At 37.8% G+C, this 18,099-nt stretch overlaps 1 protein-coding gene across 4 annotated transcripts in view; it reads right to left on the minus strand.

The window, feature by feature from the left end:
* Nucleotides 1-18,099, minus strand: part of AKT3 (AKT serine/threonine kinase 3) — a 303,335-nt gene that overhangs the window by 14,046 nt on the left and 271,190 nt on the right. The gene's annotated exons all lie outside the window — the stretch shown is intronic.

Raw genomic sequence — 18,099 nt, forward strand, 5'->3', positions numbered from 1 at the left:
TCTGTCTATAACAAACTGTCCTGATTACTGTAACTTACTAAGTCTTGAAGTTGTAGGTAATGTAGGCTCTCCAACTTGTTTTCCTGCCAAAGGTGTTTTTGGCTACCCCAAGTCCTTAGCTTTCCATATGAATTCTAGAATCAACCTAACAATTTCTACAAAATAGCCAGCTAGGCTAATCTTGATAGGATTGTGTTGAATTTATGTATCCATTTTGAGAGAAATATCATCCTAAAAATATTGAGTCTTCTAAACCATGAACATATTAGACCTCTCCATTGCTTGAGGTAGTCTTTAATTTCTCTATTTTTTAGTTTACAGCATGAAGGGCTTTCACATCTTTTGTCAAAAGTATCCCTTAGGGGGGTTAACCCACACCGTTAACCCACTGGGTGGTTCAGTGGGCTAAAGCCTCTGCCTTCAGCTCAGGTCATGATCCCAGTATCCTGGGATCAAGCCCCTAGTAGGGCTCTCCGCTCAGTGGGGAGCCCACTTCCTCCTCTCTCTCTGCCTGCTTCTCTGCCTACTTGTGATCTCCATCTGTCAAGTAAATAAATAAAAAATCTTTAAAAAAAAAAAAAAGTATCCCTAAGTACTTCATACTTCTGTTGCTATGATAAGCAATATTCTTCTTAGTCTCCATTTATTTTTATATCATGCAATCTTTTGTATATTTACTTTGTATCAAATAAATAATGGGTTAAACATTTATAGGTGTTTTTTTTTTGTAGATTCCAGCTGATTTTCTATATAGGTAATCATATTGTCCATGAATAAGACAGATTTACTTCTTTCTTTATAATCTGAATGTATTTAATTTCTTTTCCTTGCCTTACTGCACTGGCCAGAACCTCCAGTACAATGTTGAACAGAGTGAACATCTTCACCTTGTAAAATCACTCCGACTGTCTCCAGTAGGATATTAGCGATAAGTTTTCCCTAGATGTCCTTTATCAGAGTGGAGAAGTTTCTCATTCATAGATTACTGGGAGTATTTTTGTCTGCTCTTTATTTAAATCAGATGGATGTTGAATTTTCTTGAATGCCTTTTTTTTCTGCATCCAATGAAATAACCATGTGTATTTCTTTCTTAGTTATTATCAATATGGTAAATTATAAAGATTGATTTTAAATATTAAACCAACTTTGTATTTCTAGAATAAACCCCACTTGGTAATGATGTGCTATTCTTTTATTTATTGTTAGATTTGATTTGATAAAATTATGTGAGGTATTTTTACACATATATTAATTAAAGAAATTGGTCTATAGTTTTCTTTTCTTGTATTATCTTTGCCTGCTTTTGGTACAGGTTAAGCTAGCCTCATAGAATGAACTGGGAAATACTGCCTTTTTCTTTGGTTCTCTGGAGGAATCTGTGTAGAACTGATACTACTCCTCACTTAAATGTTTGGGAATTTATTGGTGAAGGCATGTGGGTTGGAAGTGTTCTTTGTGAGAAGTATTTTTTTAACTACAAATATAATTTCTTTAACACATACCAGGCTATCCATGATATCTATTTCTTCATGGTAATTTACATCTTTCAAGGGATTTGTCCATTTCAGTAAAATTGTTGATTTTATGGACATGAAGATTATCATGCTATTTCCTATTATCCATTTAATACCCATAAAATCTGTAGCAAATCCACCCCTCTCATTCGTGGTATTAATAACTTATCTTCTTTTCTATTCACTTTGGTTAGAAATTTATCAATTTGTTAATCTTCTCAAAGAACCACCTTTCCTTTCATCAATTTTGTTTGTTTGTTTTTTATTTCACCGACTGCTGCCCCCATCTTTATTAATTCCTTTCTTCTGATTACATTTGAATTTAATTCATTCTTCTTTTTCTAGTTTCTCAAAATGGAACATAAGGTCATTGATCTCAGACCTTTCTTCTTTCTGAATATCGTCCTTTAGTACTACTCCTTGAGGTATTAGCTGTAGCCCACAGCAAAACATGTTTTGTTTTCATTTTTAGTCAGTTCAGAATACTACTTTCCCTTTTTTTGACCCATCGATTATTTAAAATTGCACTTAGTTTCCAAATACTTGAGGATTTTCCATATATCTTTATTTTGATTTCCAATTTTATTCCTGTTTCATTCAAAGAGACCATGCCTCAAATTATTTGAATCCTTTAAAATCTATAGAGTTGTTTTGCTCAAAATATGGTATATCAGGGCAAATGTTCTGTGTGATCTTGAGAAGAAGAAATGTTCTTCTGTTGTCGGGTGATGTTCTATAAATGTCAGTTAGATTAAACTGGTTGATGGTATTGCTAGTGTCTTCTATAAACTTGCTGACTTTCTCTCTGGTTCTTCTATCAATTATTTAGAGAGAGATATTACTATGTCAAACTATAATGTGTATTTGTCTTTTTTCTTGTGGTCCTATTAGTTTTTGTTTTATGTACTTTAAGATTTGTTATTAGATGCAAAAATAATTAAGATTTTTACATCCTCTTGATGAATTGATCCCTTTACTATTATGAAATGATCTGCCTTACTAACCCTGGTGCTATTTATTACTTGCTTTGAAATCTTCATATAATAATAATAATACAGCCAGTCACTCTAGTGTTCTTTTGAGATAACATGAGCATGGTATATCATTTTTCCATCCTTTTATTTTTATCTACTTATAATTTGCATTTAAGGTGGGTTTCTTATAGGCAGCATATAGGTGATTCTTGCTTTTTTTCAATCTGACAATCTTTTGTTTTATTTTTTTAAAGATTTTATTTATTTATTGAGAAAGTGATAGTGTGAGCAAGGAGAAGGGCAGAAAGAGAGAATCTCAAGCAAGCATGGAGCTTAATGCAGGGCTTGATCCTGTGACCCAGGGATTATGACCTAAGATGAAATCAAGAGTCAGAGGCCCAACCAACTGAGCCACCCAGGCACCTCTGATCTGACAATCTATTTTAAGGGTGATTATTTAGATCACTTGCTCTCAATGTGATTACTGATATGGTTGAGATGAAACAAGCTTAACATTTATCTCAGCTGGGACTTTATTTTGCACAACATTATACCCCTGATTCCTAAAACAGTGCCTGCCACTTAGCGGCATGAATAAATGAATCATTATTCAATCTTGGTGCTCAAGTGAGATGTCATAGAGCATTTAGAAATGAGAAGACTGAAGCTAAAGTAAGTAAAATGACTTGCTGAAGATGATACAAGTAGCAACGGAAGCAGCAAACCCTCTGTCTCTGGATCCCAAGCTCTCCCTACTGTGGTGCCTGCAAAGACATGAAAATGCTTTTTGCTTTTGACTGCTTCTCCTGATATTAGTCATAGTCAAGCCATGCACGCTGGGGGCACATTTCCTCCCTTCAGTTCACACACGGAAGCAGAACACGACACAGTCAAGTATGAACATCCACACAGGGAAGCAAGAAACCAATTTCTGTATATGGGGAAAGGTGTGAGAGAGAATGTGCAAAGAACGGCCACAGACCCCAACAGAGGTGCTACCACACACATCCTAGGTATGCCCAGCTGCGGGTTTCCTCTGACTCCCAGAGTATATATTCACTTTAAACAACTGGTCACATTCAAATATTTCATTCTTATGGGCTGCATTGTGCCCCCTCCTCCCCATCCATATGTTGGGAGTCCGAGCCCCCAGGGACTGTGCTGGGAGACAGGGTCTTCAAAGAGGTGATTACATTAGAATGAAGTGTTAGTGTGGGCCTTAGTCCAACCTAACAGATGTCCTTGTAAGAAGAGGAAATGTGGACACAGAGGGACTCCAGACGCACACACATGGAGGAAAGATCGTGTGAGGAGGAACAGAGAAGGCAGCCATCTACAAGCCAAGGAAAGAGGCTTCAGAAAAAACCAACCCTGCCAGTATCTTGACCTTGAACATCCAGCTCCCAGAACCATGGGAAAACAAATTTCTGTTAAGTCACCCAGGCTGTGGTACTCAGTTAACACAGACTAACACATTAATTTTCTATTTTGCCTTTAAACCAGTATCATCTTAATTTTCCCTCCCCTGCTCTGGACACATATCTCAAAACACTCCTGTATCCACTGACACACTGCAGACTCTTGTTGAGGAATGCCGACATACTGGCTGAGGCAGAAGCACCCAAGTATAAATCTCAGCTACCTTTAGATGTTAACTCAAAGAATGTCATTAACTGCAAATCTGAAATATTTTCCCAACAGATGCTTTAAACCTCCAAAGTATCTGTCTTTGAAAGCTCACTGGTTTTCAGGAAATGTAGCTCCGGACGATGTAAACAGGAAGATCACAGTGCTGGCTTGAGGGCTGTGCTTCCAGTTTACCGACAAGGCATTATCAGAGCTGTGTTTCCTTGTGCGGCCTCAAGACCACAGGGTGGTGGCAATACGGCAGCCCCCGAAATCCTTCCATACTGACCCTCTCCCAGATTTTACATGGTACCAAGTCACTGTATCATTTGCTATCTTTCTAAAGCACTATGTTTCTTTCCTGTAAGTGAAAGAACAGAAAACAAGCCCCTGAACTTGTTAGAGTAAGTTGCAGTCCCTACTCCTGGTATGCGGCTGGAGGGACAGCAGGGGAGTATGGACGCCAAGGCCGCTGAGTGTCAGTCTCCCCGACCTTCCTCAGCAACAAATCAATTCCTACCTCCCGGTCTCTCTGTTCTTTCTTCTGTTTTCAGTGTTGGTGCTCTAGAAATAGACAGCAGGGCTTGAAAACTGCAGGGAAAGCTCATACATACAGTGACTATAGAACCTCAACCATTACCCTATTTGAATACTATGTCCACCACTCTGATAGGGATCAAAAAGCCTGGGAACACAGACACTGGCAATAAAAACTGCCACCACTAATCAAGGCTTAGATTTACCACAGACGATAAACTAATGCTGTAATTCTACATCTTTAAAACCATTCAAGAGAGTAACTAAGCTTAGGTAGGGACTCTAGTTTATTTAATCTCTGTTCTCCTGAAAAACTTTTTGTTTTTTGTGGGTTTTGAGAGAGAGAGAGAGAGAGACCACACAAGTGGGAGGTGGGGTTACAGCAGAAGAGAGAGAGAGAGAACCTCAAGCAGGCTCCACAGCCAGCACAGAGCCTGGCAAGTGGGACTCGATCTCATGATCCCAAAACCATGACCTGGGCTGAAATCAAGAGTCAGATGCTCAACTGACTAAGCCACCAGGTGCCCCTCCTGAAAAACTCGTTTTACGCTTTGTGGGTATATATACTATATATACACACACACACACATGAGAAGTGGGAATATGGAAAGAAGATTATTTCTAGCAAAACTAATAAACCTATAGCAAACACTGCTTACTTATATTATCTGTTAAGATTTATAATACCAATTAAGATTTCTTGACAAGTGACCAGAAACTCAAATACCTATCCTTCATTTTCACAAAACCACACAACAGTAATTCATGTTCATAATGTTGAACTTGACCCTATTAAAAAAATGCACCAAGGTTCCCAAGGTATATATCACACTAATATACAAATATTGTATCATAACTTGAGTGCAGCAAAGTGAGTATTTCAGCTATAACAAACATTAACTGTTTAATTAATACATCTGTTTTCCCTGCTGGAACTTAGAAGGGCTTTTTAACATACAGTATGCATGGTCTGCACTGCTCAGAAAGTGATCCCCAGAAATGTGAACTCATATTTTCTTTTCCTTGAGCAATTTCCTCATTTAAAAAAAGAGCTTCACAAACATTCCGCTGGCTGTGGGTCTGTGGACAGGTGATGCTGGTCACAAACATTCACAAGCACGTTACATCACTGGAGTACTCAGTTATACTTGGAGAACAGTTGCTTACGGAGGTAAGTAAAACAACTTTTGTTAGTGAAACAGAGCCCTCTCTGAAAGGCACGAGATGGTAGTAAAAAGACTTTGCCACTATGGAGGTGAGGATGGGCAAGCTGCATCCATTATAGACCCCAGGATTTCACCAAGAACTTGCTGGAACAGTCCACTCTTCATCCCCCTCCAGCTGACCGCATTGGCCCAGGCCCCCATCAGCAACGTGGCAGCCACTAATCACTATCTCTGTTTACAAATGTTCATGAACATGGGCAAAAGTTAAAGGAGTATGTAAATCGGGGAGAAATGGTGTAAGATGAAGAAAACTTGGGACCTATTTCAACAGATAAAAACCAAATCAACCTTATAAAATGTGGGTAGGATCCCAGGGAGTCACATTAAAGTCTATTAAACCTCCAATACAGAAAAAGATGTGTATTAATAATAATGCTCCCAACCAAGATTTATATTTTTACAGGGAAATCCATATTATATTTCCATGAAGATGACCAAGATCTTATCTCCGTACCCACCTTCCCACCAAGACAGCCACTCTCTCATTATCATACCAGACCAACCCTTACAGAGGATCCAGTGATCCAAGAGCCTCTGGGTTTGGGGTAAGATTTTGATGGAAAGAGAAGAAGGAAAGTAGAGGATTTTAAAAGCAGAGCAGGAGAATGTGGAGGTTCAATTTGAGGGCAGAGAGGCAGAGAGAAATTTCTGTGAGAGGAGAGGGAGCTACTGACAGAATCTGGGTTGTTCATGGATCTACAGAATACACTGTGTTAGTTCATGGATCTACAGAAAGTAACCAGAATCAGGTGAAGAATCCCAAAGGCGGGAGCTCAGTTGTGCAGGCCCCCAACAAGGGTAAAAGCAGGGTGAAGAGGCACAAGAGGTTCTAAATGCACAAGCATTTTTCCTAAATGGACTATGCATCCAGGGACCCCTCTGTGCATACATGGGCCAGCCCACCAGAGAATCGGAAGATGGGAAGCTAGAACAAGCAGCACTGCCTGTTAGCTGGGCACCTCTCAGTTCAAGAGGGCTTAAGTGATCCAACATACTCAACTCCTTATGAAGAACAAAGAAGTAGGTGTTTGAGTACCTCTTCTTTTCATTGCATTTTTAACTGAATTATAAAATATTTGCATTGAAAAGAATCTTGTAGATCTAATCCAATCCCCTTATTTTAAAATGAAAAAAATGGAGGCCCCAAGTTTTCATACTAGTCAGTTAACCAAAAGCAAAATACAAATAAAATTCTAATTACTTTTTTACAAAAGATTTTTATTTGAGTGAGAGAGAGAGACAGCACAAGATGGGGGAGGGGCAAAGGCAGAGGTTTGAGAAGCAGGCTTCCTGGTAAGCAGGGAGCCCTGCTGGGGCTTGATCTCAGGGCCCTGTGATCAAGACATGACCCAAAAGCAGACTCTTAACCCACTGAACCACCTAGGTGTCCCAATGCTATTTTATTATTGAATCTTCATTCATTTGGTGGAAGAAACACTTCCTATATTCAGGGCTGTTTTCAGAGCTAGGTAAGCACATGTATGTGGAAGCACCTTGCATACACTCTGAAACACTTTATTGAAAATATTAGTAATAACCATATTTTCACTTACTGAGAATCTACTAAGTGCCAGGCACTTTACACATTGTCTCTAATTCTCCAAATAGTCCTGGGAGGTAGTAGAATACTGGAAATGAAACAAGCTTAGAAGAATTTGCCTCGGATCCTGCTCAGATTTCAACCTAATTTTTTTTTTTTTTTTAATTCAGAGTCATCATTCTTGTAGCCCATCTCAATGGTAACCACAGAACTGTCAATAACAGCGGATTGTTCCTGTTGGTAACAGAATCGGGCTCCCAGCATCTAGTCTGAGTGGTGGTGCCATCACTGAGTGGTATAACATACGCTGCGTGTATTTTCTATTAAAACATATGATTTTTGATAAAAGGCATCTACTATACACTCACAGACTTGCATCTGTGTCCACCCATGAAGCCCGAGGCTAGGAAAAGAGTTCCAGAAAGAAGAAATGTGTCCTGGAGACCTAGGCAAGTAGCTGTGTGGTCTGAAGACTCATTCTGTCCCCAAGGGGATAATTCAACCATGAGGTTGCATAGAAATGCAAGTAGTCTGCTTATTTGTGTCTCGTCTGCCAACTGTTAGCAACTTGAGGACACGGATCTTCCCTTGAGATGTTCAGCAGGCTCCTAACGCTTGGTACAAAGTAGATGAACAGCAAATGGTAGGTAAACACTGTAAAATATTCATATGAGGTCCTTTGGTCTTGCTGAGGTCTACTCAAATGGCAATGCAAATTACACATTTTCTAGGAGTCTCAGTTTTTTAGTAAGAGCTGGGCCAAGCAGGGAAGGGAAGAGCCTGGAGTCATCTCCTGGAGGTGCACAGAACTAACCATACATTCACTTCTAATTTGCAGAATTCAAATAAGCTCTTCTATCCACACAGACTCTTTGGAATGCTGCACAAATGGGATTTGCGGGATACTTCTTTGCAGGAATAAAAAATGTTCCAGTGTCACTAGAAGCAAGGCTGTGTTTGACATGCAATAATGAATAATTAAAAATAGATACTAAGTTTTGCTACTGTTAATGGCCAAGAAGCTCCTTTTGGATCAACCCTCCTGTAGATAATTATAAATAAACACTGGAAAAGAAAATCCAAAGGTTCTGTGAAGCAACTAGGAACAGCTTTGTACCAGAAGGGAGTTGGACACTAGGAAGAAGAGACCGGAACTGGATGAATTCCCCACATTTGGGGCTCCTAACTCCATGCAGAGTTAAAATTTGGATGAGAGGCGCCTGGATGGCTCAGTGGGTTAAGCCTCCGCCTTCAGCTCAGGTCATGATTTCAGGGTCCTGGGATCCAGCCCCGAATTGGGTTCTCTGCTCAGTGGGGAGCCTGCTTCCTCCTCTCTCTCTGCCTTTCTCTCTGCTTGTGATCTCTCTCTCTGTTAAATAAATAAATAAAAATTTAAAAAAAATTTTTTTTGGATGAGAGATCCACAGTCTTACATCGTGAAGAACCAGAGGCTTTGGGATAAGCACAGCAGCTTAAAGTAAGAAGAGGCGGAACCCCATATTCTGAATACAGTTTGCCCAAATCTCTGGCTGATTCCTGACATGCTTGCACAGGGCAGATTCCAAGCTCCCTAGGGAAGTCTAAATAAACCGATCTAAAATTTTAAATTATGCTCACTGGGGAGGGCACAGAAGTTGCTGTTTGAGTTCGGCCATGATAAACTGCCCACCAATACAAAAAAACAAAAAACAAAAAACCCACACCAAAAAACACCAATATTGTTTGTTGTAATCTAATAGAATTCAGAGGCCCTGAGTTCTAGAGTAGAATTGAGTACCTCTTCTTTTCAATTCATTTTTAACAATGAAAAGAATTTCACAGGTAGGGACATGTGGAATTTGGTGTCCATTGGGCGGGAGGTGGGCAGGATGTTTGTAAAGCAGGGAGAAAAACGTGAAACCCAGAAGCATGAACTGGAGCCCACAGGACAGACCTAAGCCCACGTCATTTCTTACTGCCTCAGACCTCGATGGTGTGGCTCTGCCTCACAAGCTGGGAACATGCATCATGTGGCTAAATACACAGGCCGGCTGGCAGAGGGGAGAGCTCCCCAGGTGGGCGGGGGGCCGGAAGCAGACAGGCCCGACCACTGCCTCATGCTCTTGAGCTATCCTGAGACAATGCCGCAGGAGAATTCTGGAAAATGTAGCTAGGCCTAGTCAGAGGGATTTATTCTAAAGCCATCACAGAAACCTAAGGATCTTGGAAGCAGCCAGTGAAACAGGCCTTGTAATTTACAAGGGAACACATAACTGAGAACGCACTCCCTACACTCACGATTTTACACTCGGTGAAAATCTCCTTCAAGAATGAAGGCAAACTATGGAAAGAACCTAGATGTCCATCAACAGATGAATGGATCAAGAAGATGTGGTATATATACACAATGGAATACTATGCAGCCATCAAAAGAAATGAAATCTTGCCATTTGTGACAACATGGATGGAACTAGAGCGTATCATGCTTAGTGAAATAAGTCAAGCAGAGAAAGACAACTATCATATGATCTCCCTGATATGAGGACGTGGTGATGCAACAGGGGGGCTTAAGTGGGTAGAAGAAGAATCAATGAAACAAGATGGAATTGGGAGGGAGACAAACCATAAGTGACTCTTAATCTCACAAAACAAACTGAGGGTTGATGGGGGGAGGGGGTTTGGGAGAAGGGGGTGGGATTATGGACATTGGGGAGGGTATGTGCTTTGGTGAGTGCTGTGAAGTGTGTTAACCTGGTGATTCACAGACCTGTACCCCTGGGGATAAAAATATGTTTATAAAAAAAAAAAAAAAAAAGAATGAAGGCAAAATAAAGACGCCATCAGATAAAAGAATATAAGCTCCCTGCCTGGCAATGTGCACTATACCATTTGAGGGAAGTTCCTGGGGCTGAGGGGGAATGTACCAGAAAGGAACCTGGTCTCCAAGGAATGAAAAGATGGGAGCGCTCGTTCACTCTGCTTCGGACAGCGGCAACAGTGACCGGTGACCTTACAAAAACACCCACTCCCATGGACACTTGACAGGGTGAACCGAAGCTATTTGAAAGGGTACATGGAAAAAAATAATACCAGAAATTCTAACTTGGCATCTGGACAGAGGTGAAGGCTGATGTTCAAATAAAACACAGTAGTTTAAGGAAGGGACCAAAGACTTAAAATTAAGACAGCAAAGTGTGGAAGATCCCCATCGGCCCCTTTGCCATGAGACATTATTTCATTAGGTCTCTCTCTGCAATTCCCACTGCAGACTATAATAAAATTACTCATTTAAACAGTTGCCATTTTGCTGAAATGAGTTATCAAACAAGTGACCAAAGTAAACTATGAAGTACCTAAATCACTCTCTAAAATCAAGTTTTCTCTTCTCTTCTGAAGGAAACCTCTGGAAAATATGTACAAATGTGATAAGCGGAAGGCAGATCAAAATGAGGTAAAATTTTAATAAGATCAGAATAAGCCAAAGATTCAAAATCAATCTTCCCTAAAAGCCTCTTTCTTGGTCTTCACTGTTTTGTAGTATTATTTTTTGCTTATGAAGAATAAAGCTTCAGCAGTCTGCATAAACTTCTGGAATCTTCTGCATCAGCTGCACCCACACCTACTGGCTGGCACCCCTGCCCTGTCCCCAGTGAGGGTTTTCTCCAGTGCTTGTGAGGCAGCCCCTCCTCACGTGGCTCATGTAGACCTCACACATTCTTCTCACTCTACGGAGGCAGGACTCCTGCGGTAAAAGTAGGCCTTCAGGCAGGAACTACTCCGGCTTCCAGACCAAATATTTATAAAAACATTTGGTTCAGTGGGCATTCCCATTTCTTTCCCATCAAGGACACGATGACAGTGCCCCACCTCTTCCACAAAGACTAATCCCTTTGGCTAGCCTTCACAGGTCTTGCTTTTTCCTTATGTCTTACTTTTCCCCCATATTTATCATCATCTCACGTCTTACAATATCTGGATTGTACATCTTACTATCTGTATATAACCTTACTTTTTTCCTATATATCTCCACATCCAGAGCCCTGATTGGCTTTCCCCCCAGTACATGAGCAATACGAAAGCAAACACACATCTAATCCATTCCGTGGGCTGTTTCCCATTTTGCTCCTGCTCCCTCCTTTATCCTTCCATTTACTTGAAAAGCCTATGCTTGGTGCTTCCACTTCTTTTACCTCCCGCTTCACTTACAAAACTTCAAAAGAACTATTTTGAGCATAAAGGAAAGAATAGAAAATAATATAAAATGACAACCAGATCTAAGTAACAGATGTTAACATTTTGTCATATGTACTTTGAAACTTTTTTTAAGATATAAAACATGGAGATGCAGCTAAAAACCTATTGCTTTCCCCTCACTAATATTCACCCCCCCTTTTTTTTTTTTAAGATTTCTTGTTGTTGTTGTTTATTTATTTGACAGAGATACAGCAAGAGTAGAAACACAAGCAGGCGGAGAGGGAGAAGCAGGCCTCCTGCCAAGAGGGAGCCTGATCCCAGGACCCCGGGCCCATGACCCCAGCCGAAGGTAGCAGCTTAATGGCTAAACCACCCAGGCACCCTTATTCACCCATTTTTAATCCCCAAATCACAATTATATATGGCTCAAGCAAATACTGTGGTGCTATTTCTTTGTATCATTTGCATGCAAGTTCTTACCATTTTCACCCATATATAGGCCATCACAGACATAATTTTCTTTAGTTCATTTTCAGTTTTACAATGTACCATTCCCTAAAGTATCTTAAGTAACTTGATTTTTTATGTTCATGTATTTTTTTTTAAAGATTTTATTTGACAGAGATCACAAGTAGGCAGAGAGGCAGGCAGAGAGAGAGAGGGGAGGAAGCAGGCTCCCTGCTGAGCAGAGAGCCCCATGTGGGGTTCGATCCCAGGACCCTGGGATGATGACCTGAGCCAAAGGCAGAGGCTTTAACCCACTGAGCCACCCAGGTGGCCCTGTTTATGTATTTTTGGGATTTGCGAATAAATACTTATAAACCAATCAACCAAATGATATTTATGAATCCAACTCATTTTTTATTCAGTATAGTACTGCACTGTAAAAATAAGACAAATGTTAATTATTACATATTCCACTATCAGAGATCTATTAAGTTTGTTTTTTTTAAATTACATACCCCTTATTTCTTATTTTTATTATCTTATTTTTATTAGACTCTATGAATAACATTGCCTAGGGGTGTCTGTGTGGCTCAGCTGGCTAAGCATCTGACTCTTGGTTTTGGCTCAGGGTCATGGGATCAAGCCCCACATTGGGACCCCTGCTCAGCTGGGGGTCCAATTGAGATTCTCCCTCTCCTTCTGCCCTTCTCTTTCTCAAATAAAATAAAATCTTTTAAAAAATAATATAAAAAAACCACCATGAATGTGATATTGATAGATATCATCTTCCTTACCTTTAAAGAAAATTTTGTAATATCCAACCATTAAGTATAATGTTTGTAGAAAAAATGTTGATAAAAACTTACTTAAAGAAGATTCACTTTGAGGTTACTAACAGTGTTTTAAATATATCTGTAAAACTCATGAATGGTTTCTACTTTCATTTTCATGAAAAGATTTTCTATACAGATTGAGATGGTGCTGTGGGTTTCTTCCTTAATCTCTAAATGTGATGAATAACATAAAATTTTTCTAATCTAATCGTATTTCAAGAACAAATCTAACATGGATATAAGAACATAAATATTGTGATGCAATATTAGAAATAACTTCAATATTTTACTTAGAATACTTAAGTTCTGTTCACAAATGGCCTACAATTTTTTTTTTTTTCTTGTAGGAGTCTTATCAGGGTTACCGAAGGTTTATAAAATAAGTTTAAGAAGCATATAACCCTCTTTCTTTCTTAGGAGCAGCTTGTATAAAATCTTTCTAATGATAGGGATTATCTTCTCTTTGGATGTTTAATGGAGATTACCTGAAAGACTCATCTGGGCTTGTACTGGTGTTTTTGTGTTGGGTAAAAACACCGGAGCTGGAGAGAAGACAGATTTTATACTAATTTAACAATGAAATGTTTTCACATTTTTCTTGAGTCAGCGGATAATTTACAGTTTGCTTAAAATTATCCATTAACTTTTTTAATAAACAGTATAAAAATAAAATCTTTTAAAATAAAATGAGATACAGAAATATAGAAATGAAAATGTAATTCAACTATCTGTGGTAGTTGAATTATAGAAATGAAAATGTAATTCAACTATCTGTGGTAGTTGAATTACATTTTCATTTCTATATTTCTGTATCTCATTTTATTTTAAAAGATTTTATTTATTTATTTGACAGATAGAGATCACAAGTAGGCAGAGTGGCAGGCAGAGAGAGAGGAGGAAGCAGGCTCCCCGCTGAGCAGAGAGCCGATGCGGGGCCCGATCCCAGGACCCTGAGATCATGACCTGAGCCAAAGGCAGCGGCTCAATCCACTGAGCCACCCAGGCGCCCCTCTGTATCTCATTTTAATTCCTAATATTTTTCTTGAATAATTCTGAGATTTGTCTACTTTACTAGTCTCTTATACAACTGCATTTTCTTGATCGTTTCAAATGTTTGCTTTCTGTTTCATTCATTTGTACATTTACATTCACTCGGTGCTTCTACTCACGCTCAATGTGATTATTCTACTGTTGAATTTCCTCCCCTAATTTGATTTGGGAGCTGGCTAATTTTGGATCTCTCTGCTTTGTTTGCCCATCCCCACCCCTGTGCAAGTATTTAGGAACTGTCTTACTGCGTTTCATAAATTTCACTGCCATTCAACTCTAGTATTTCCCGATTTCCAATGCAGCTACTTCATAATCCGTGACTTATATTCAAGATTATCTTAAAGATTTCAAACATTTGTGGTTTAGAGAAGTATTTCTTTGTTGATTACTCCTAGTTTTATTGCAATTTTATTGATCACAGAAAACAGTGAGCGACATAGCTCCTTTGTTTTCTATTGAGGCTTGATCTGATGCTTTAAAAGACCTAAATGTTCTAAGCTACAGACCAATATACCCACAAGCACTGATGCAAAAATCCTTAACAAAATAGAAGCACGGTGAATCCAGGAGCATATTACACAGGTTGCGCACAACCATGTTCATAAGGATTGCACAGATTCTGTAATACCACTGATTGTTACTGTCATCGTAACAATCTACAAACATAGGGTGTCTCTCCCTTTACCCCAGTCTTCTTTCACCTACTTCAGCAGTATTTTATAGTCGGCAGCGTGTAACTTGCACCATTGTGATTCTACTTATTCCAAAGTATTTTATTCTTTTTGATGGTACTGTAAATGGAATTGTTTTAATTTGCTTCCCAGATTGTTCATAGCTTAATATATACAAATATAAAGTATTTTTTTGGTGTTGATTTCATATCCTGAAATGTTGCTGATCTGTTTATTGGCTTTAGAGGGTGTGTGTGTGTGTGTGTGTGTGTGTGTGTGTGTGTGTTCTCCTTGGGGTTTTCTACATCTGTAAAGAGAGGTAGTTTTACTACTTCCTTCCAATCTGATTGCTTTTTATGTTCTGTTCTAATTGCTCTGACTTCAACTTCCAGTATTAATGGTGAACAGAAGTGTCACAAGTGAGCATCCTTGTTCTCTTCCTTATCTCAGGTGAAAAGCTTTCAGTCTTTCAACACCAAGTATGATGTCAGCTGTAGGTTCATCTCTGGCCTTTATCCTGTTGAACAAGTTTCCTTCTATTTCTAGTTTTCTCAGTTTTTTTCTTATTTGTTTGTTTTTATGAATCAGCATTTTATGAATGCTTTTTCTGCACCAACTGAGATGATCATGTGGGTTTTTTCCTGTATTAATGTGGGGTATTTCATTGATTAATTTTAGTCTGTTGAACTGTCTTTGCATTTCTGGGATAAAACTCCCTTGATCGTGGTGTACTAATTGGTCTGCTAAAATCTTACTGAGGAATTTTGTATCTATATTAGTTAGGAATATTGGTCTGTAGTCTTCTCTTCTTGTAATGTCTTTGTGTGGCTTTGGAATCAGGATAAAGCTGGCCTCACAGAGTTAAAAAGTATTTACTCCTACAATTTCTTGCAAGAGTTTGAGAAGTCGTGGTATTTCTTCTCTAAATATTTGATAGAATTCTCCAGTGAAGCCATCTGGTCTTGGGCTTTTCCTTGTTGGGATTTTTTGATTACTGATTTAATTGCCTTATTAGTTACAGCTTTACTCAGATTTCCGATTTCTTCTTGAGTCATTTCGGTAGTTTGTATATTTCTAGGAATTTTTCCATCTCATATAGGTTATCCATTTTTACATGTACATCTGTTCAGAGCATTCTCTTATAGTCCTTTTTTTATTTCTATAAAGTCAGTAGTAATGTCCCTATTTCATTTGTGATTTTAGCATCTGATTTTTTTCCTTAGTATATCTAACTAAAAGTTTGTTAATTTTATAGATATTTGCAATCAACTTTTTAAAAAATTTTTATTGTTTTACTATTCTCTTTTTCATTTGTCTCTAATCTTTATGCCAAAAATTGGCTAAGCTAGATGAAATGAGGAGGTAAATTTATCAAGAAGATGTAACAATCTTAAATTTGGGAGCATGTACAAGTAGAACTTGAAGATTAAAATAAAGCAAAGCTGACAGAACTAAAAGAGAAATAGTCAAAGCCATAATTACCATTGAGGGTTTTCTTCTTCCTTTCTTAGTAACTGATAATAAGTAAACAGTTAATCATTCAGTAAAGATGTAGAAGACTTAACACTATTCATTCACCTGACTTAACAACTGACATTTACAGAACACTGTAAATGACAAGAGAATACATATTCTTTCCAAATGCACGTGAAACATTCATCAATATACACCATATTTCATAAAACAAATCTCAAAAATTTAGAATATTTAAAATATACAAAGTATGTTCTTTAAGAACAGAATTAAACTTGAGATTAAAACAGAAGGACAGCTCAAAAATGTCCAAATATTATAAATCCATCAATACACTTCAATAACTCATATGGTCAAAAGAAGAAACCATAAGGGAAATCAGAAAACATTTTGAAACAAATAGTCACAGTATGACATAACAAAACTTATAGGCTATGCTCAGAGCTAGAGTTGCTCAGAAGTAAATATATAGCACTACAATGCTGGTATTAGAAAAGAAGAAAAGATTCAAATCTAAGTTTAAACTTAATAAATCAGAAAAAGAACTAATTTAAAAAACAAGCTAAAAGAAATAGAAAAAAGGAATCTAGACAATAAATGATCAACTCAATGTCAATTAATTCAACAATCAGACAAAATTTTAAAATTTGTAACTAGAAGTGTCCTATATCCATTAGAGACTGAATTTCTTTAGTCTGGGCTTAGACAGATTCACAGGACATTCTACATTTAAAGACGAAATATACCAGTTCTATGCAAAATCTTTCATAAAAGAGAAGAGAAGGAAATACCACTCACTTTTGGTCTCTAGCATTATCCTGATTCTAAAACCAGATGGTTAATACATTTAAAAAAAGTATAGCCTACTATTTTCCATTATATGCAAAATCTTTGACAAAATGTTAACAAAAAAAATTCAGCAATGCATAAAAAATACATACCATAATTGGGGTTAATTTGAGGTGTGTACGCATAGACATAATATTAAAAAAAATCAATGTGATTCACCATATTAACAAACCAAAACAGAAACACCACAACTTTGTCAGTGAATGCAGAAAGCAGCATTTTGACAAAATCCAGCATCCATTCATAATAAAAATGTTCAGAAAATAGAAGAGTGGAAAATTTTGTCAATCTGAGAGATGGTGCACATAAAAAAAATACCTACAGCTAGTATCACAGCTGGGGGATATGTTCATGCTATCATAATTAAATGTCTGTTCTCACCATTTCTATATGACGTTGTTCTGGTGATCCTAATCAGTGCAATTATGTAAGAAAAAAGAAATACAAAAAAGGCATACAAATTGAACTATCTCCTAAAAAAGGTATTAGCACTAGCAAATAAGTTTTAGCCTCATAAACTAGCCTGATAAACACATAAAATCTCTGCTAGAAATCTATTTACCTCCATTTCTTCAGTTTCTTTTACCCAGTATATAATGTTTGACTTTCAAGACAAAACTACAAGGCATAGTAAAAAAATAAAACAAACAAAAAACAAAAAAACAACAGTTTCACAATAAAGAGCAAGCACCAGGACCAGCCTCAGATATGGCAAAGATAGGCAAAGATGCTGGAATTACCAGACTAGGAATTTAATTCATCTAAGAAAATATAGTAAGTGTTTTAATGGAAAAATTGCACTACATACAAGAACATATGGGTAATATAAGTGAAGAAATGTATTCTCTGACAAAGAACCAAAAGGAAATTGTAGAAATAAAAAATACATCATCACAGAAATTAAGAATGCCTTTGATGAGCTCATTAACAATTAGGGCATGGCCAAGGACAGAATCAGTGAGCTTGAAGAAATGGTAATGGGAACTTTCAAACTGGAAATGGAAAGAGAAATAAGAATTGTGAAATAGTAATAAAAGGTGTATGTAATGGAAATATAAGAAGGAGGTTAAAGAGAGAAAGCAGAATATCTAAAATAATGACTGAGCATTTTCCAAAATTAGCACTAGCCAACAAAACAGTATCTCCTAATTTCAGAGAATATGACTCAGAATAGAGTCCAAAATCT

Source organism: Mustela erminea, chromosome 17 (assembly GCF_009829155.1).
Source record: "Mustela erminea isolate mMusErm1 chromosome 17, mMusErm1.Pri, whole genome shotgun sequence".
Classification (NCBI taxonomy): domain Eukaryota; kingdom Metazoa; phylum Chordata; class Mammalia; order Carnivora; family Mustelidae; genus Mustela; species Mustela erminea.